Source organism: Ixodes scapularis, unplaced genomic scaffold, assembly GCF_016920785.2.
Source record: "Ixodes scapularis isolate PalLabHiFi unplaced genomic scaffold, ASM1692078v2 PGA_scaffold0__279_contigs__length_252992795, whole genome shotgun sequence".
NCBI lineage: Eukaryota > Metazoa > Arthropoda > Arachnida > Ixodida > Ixodidae > Ixodes > Ixodes scapularis.
Window position 1 is genome coordinate 193,202,530 of NW_024609835.1, and position 4,507 is coordinate 193,207,036.

The 4,507-nt window shown below is 40.8% G+C and overlaps 1 pseudogene; it reads right to left on the reverse strand.

The window, feature by feature from the left end:
* Positions 1 to 2,798: 2,798 nt before the first annotated feature.
* LOC121837912 lies at positions 2,799 to 3,993 on the reverse strand (annotated as a pseudogene).
* Between the last annotated feature and the right edge of the window lie 514 nt (positions 3,994 to 4,507).

The following is a 4,507-nucleotide window of genomic DNA, read 5'->3' on the forward strand; positions in this document are numbered from 1 at the left end:
AGACCCATAGAGAAGTGCGCGTTTGCACAAACAAGAAGCCATGCACTGGTATATAAGACATTCAACAATCAAGAAACTGCAATAATAACGAAAAACAAAAACATGCAGGGGAAATGTTATGCTAATGAATAGAAATGAGAGCCTCGACAAAAGAATGCGCTGATATAGTAGTCACAATTGTTTCAGGTAACTTACCATATTCACCAATAAGGCGGACAAGAAGAAATATTTAAATGTGTAATTTTTGGCTGAATACGGCCTGATTATCTTGTTATGGTTGGTTCGTTTTGTGCGAACCAACCATAGCGATCTTGTGATATATTTATTTATTGTTGGTACAGCGCGTACAAACCCTTGAGGCTACCAATATTTCTTAGATCTTCTAGGCCCTAGGGAGTCCATCTTTGGGTTCGTAGGCATAGCGGTAACGCTAGCCCTTCATGAGTAATTAGAAAAGATAAACATCCCTGCGAGTTTTTGAACTCTTTATAGCTTATGAAGAAGATAATCTTTATAGGTACTCCGGATAATACTGGCATATTACAACACTGATCTCACAAGTGCGTTGTACGCTGGCAGTTTTTTTCCAGGGGTAAATTTTCTTATTTAATTTTCTTCTTAAGTAGCTCAACTTCTTAAATGCATTACTGCATACGTTTGTGACATGTGTCTTCCGCTTAAGGTTACTCAAGAATGTAAATCCCAGGTACTTTATCTCATTTACTTCATCAATAGTATCATTATCTGACATGCATCAGAAGTCTAGCGGGCTTTTCTAGTTAATGGCAGTGATAACATCAGTTTTGTCGTGATTAATTTTTTTACCCCATTTCGCCCACCAAAGGCTTATGTTTTGCAATTATTTGTTAAGAATTATTTTACTCTCAGGTCCAGCTACAGTTGTAAATATGACGCAATCGTCGGCGAAGAGTCTCACTTTTACAGCTGGATCAACGTAAGCCGGCAAATCATTAACATATATCAAAAAAGCAACGGGGCAAGTACTGGCCTCTGTGCCACTCTTGAAGACACAACCAGCATACCAGAGGTACTACCATGCAATGCAACATAATTGTTCCCTAAAAAAAATTCACGAAATCAAGGGGTGACTAATACCAACTGACTACAGCTCGGTTAAACATTTCTGATGAGTCACAAGGTCATAGGCTTTTGATAGGTCTATACAAATGACCTCAGTCTGTTATTTATCTTTAAAAGGAAGCGCGAAATGGTGGGTAACCTCTAGGAGTTACGTGACCGTGGACAATCTTGCCCAGAACCCGTGTTGATGTGAATAACGACCATTCTTTTCTTCTAACTGTTTAGTTATCTGCCTGCAAATAATGTGTTCGATTAACTTGGACGTCATCCTTGTCAGTGAAAGCGGCCTGTAGTTAGTGGTTAAGTGATTGTGTTTTGTCTTGTGAATAGGGACAATCTTAGAATAACGCCAATTATCTAGTAGCCATGAGGATCGCAGCGACTTAACAAGAATAAGATAAAGATAGGGCGAGAGCCACTCTGCATATCTCCTTAAAATAGTGCCACAGATTTCATCAGATCCGGCAGACTTTTTTTACGTTTAGATTCAACAATAAAGATGAAATTTCATGCAGGGTAATCTCGAAGTTTGGCATTGCAGGCACTTCAATACTATCTACTTCGCATTCATATTCGAGGGCTCTAGAAAGAACAGACTAAAAAAAAGTTTTGAGGCCTGAAGATATGGCTTAGGGGTCAACTATGATAGCGCCATCAATTTCGAACTGTGAATAATAGCCTTTTCGCCTCGACAGATATCGCAAAACCTCTTGGGGCTCATGTCTAAAAGATATTTATGGTAATATTGAAATAACTTGACCTTGCCGACTTGATTTCTAATGTTACTTCTCGTGATAGCTCTTGCACCTCGCGCTTGTTTTGTCGCGTTCTACGTCTCCGCCTCAATCGGCGCTTGTTTTCTATAATGTTTCGCATTATCCACGGGTTCTCGTGGTGTATCGTTTTGTTTTTTGTTAGAAAGGAAGTTCGTTTTACATTTCATCAACGTCGCTTATGTGTCGGAATCGGTCGAATAGGGTTTCTAGACAATCCAGAATACATGCATCGTTAAACATCACATAATTTTTATCCTAACAGTAACACGCTTGTGGGGTTTTATTTGCACATTAGATAAGTACAGACTAGTAATTTCTGGTCGAAAATGCCATCTTCGACAGTAATAATGAACTCTTTTAGCCAGTTGCTCACAGACAACATATCTAGAGTAGGACTTGCTGTTCCGGATATGCGAGTTGCTTCCAGCACTGACTCGTCAAGACAAAAGCTGAGTGCGCTTTGCAATAGCTGTTTTGAGCTTTTTAGATCTAATTTATCATTTGTTAACGTAGTCCAGTTCATGTCGGGTAAGTTGATGTCACCTTCCAATATCAGTTTAGTTTTATGGTTAACAAGTGCACAATGGTATTTATATGAATAAATGAAATAATGAAGAGGACACTTTGGTTGCCTATAAATTCCGCCAACGAAAATACCTGTTCCAAACATATTTAGTTTGCACCAGATGCTCTCGTGATTTAGCATTCCATCAAGCTGTACAAAGGATATGCTATTCTTTTATTAATATTTTATTACCACACCCCCACCTTTTGCTTCTCGAATATTGAAGAAATAATACGTATCCTTGTGGGGACTATCTGTGATAGTTTCACCAGAATACCTGTTATTTCATTATAATTGGAGGGTGGGAGGGGGGTTATACATGAGTAAACATTCTTCCAGCCTATCAAACTTGTTCACTATACTTCGCAGATCGAGCGATAATAAGGCAGAATCGTTTTTTTTTCTTCGATAGTGGTCAATCTTGATCTTGCGGAATGGGTATTTGGGGGTGGGGGTATATAATGCCTCAGGCCACCTTTCACTCGTTCACATTTCACAAGGTCCCAAATTTACAAGTCATTGTTCACATTCAGTTTATAAAAAATAAACCTAAACGTACGACCGTTGTATTTATTAACAGCAGCGCTTTGTCAAAAGTTTTTTGCGAATCGCACGCACAATTTGTCAAAAGTCTTCAAAAATTGATATATATACGAGCCTGTCAATTTGCGGCAGTTTTCGAGCACTCACTTTTTCTCGTTAATGTCGTAAACGAGTATTATGACTGGTCTAAGGCAATTGCCAATTTTTCCTTGAATCCTATGTATGCGTTGGATAGTTTTTAATTCCACTTGCAGTATTACCCTAAAGTATTGCCAACTTGTAATATTGTAGTATTACAGTATTGCCCTAACTCTTTGCTCCATTTCTTTTGGGTGGTCTCTCTCATCCTTATACAAACAATATTTAGATGTTATTTCTACGGCTAGCATTGTCTAAGTAATACATTTTCCCATCGCGCTCAACAATGTAGTTTAGAATAATACGTATCTATGATTCTTTCTCGTCAATTCTGCCTTTGGTCTTGTTAAACGTTCAAAGCTTGTCTCGATAAAGAAAAGTATTGTTTGGACTGTTCCTAGAAAGTTCTCGAGTAGAACTTGTTTTGACTGAATGTTGTTAAGTGTGGCGCTCATTGATTGTTGTTGGTTGTCAACTATTTTACTTAACAGAGCATCAGTTGGACCTCGGTTTAACTCCATGTCTCCACTAAGTTGAAGAAGCAGCAAAAGCACACCGCAGCACACAGGGCCTGTAACAATCAAGGGCCGTGGGCTCGGCCGCACTAACAGTGTAAGAGAAGTTTCTTTGACAGTGCAGTAATAGTTTTGTTACCAACCTTTATAAAACGCGGCATTAGATCAGTCATTCAACTTTTCGCGGTGCTGCAGAGCCCATTGAGGCAAACGTCGGTGCGGTTGCAGTCTTTATAGGGAGGCGGAGGTGGCGTTGGAGTGCACGATGTCCCATGACTATGACTGGTTGTTCACTCCAATGGGTGTGCTGCCATGTCGAATTGGCTGAATTCCCCGTCACTGTTGCCGATTCCATATTGCGATAGCGGTAGCTCTTGCGATGACGTAAGCAGTACCACCGCCTGTGTGAATCAGTCATTCCACTCTACGCGGTACTGCAGAGCCCACCGAGGCAAACATCGGGGCGGTTCCAGTCTTTATAGTCAGGCGCAGGTGGCGTTGCAGTACACGATGTCCCACGACATTGATTGGGTGTTCCCACCATTGGGTGTGCTCCCATGTGGAATTGGCCGAGTTCCCCGTCACTGTCGCCGATTACATCTTTCGGTAGCGGTCCCTCGTGCAATGACGTAAACAGTACAATTGCCTGTACAAAAAGTAGCGCTGGATCAGTCATTCCCCTTTTCACGGTGCTGCAGAGCCCACTGCTTCCATTAAACCAAAATAGAGTGGGAACGGAATTGGCTCGGTTCTTATGCGAGTTGCGTTCATCTTCAACTAAAGCCGTTAAACATGCACTAGCAGAACCTACGGCTTGCTATAGTTCCAGGTCAAAGTGGGTCTCCAAATATCATTGCACTTAAGGTGAC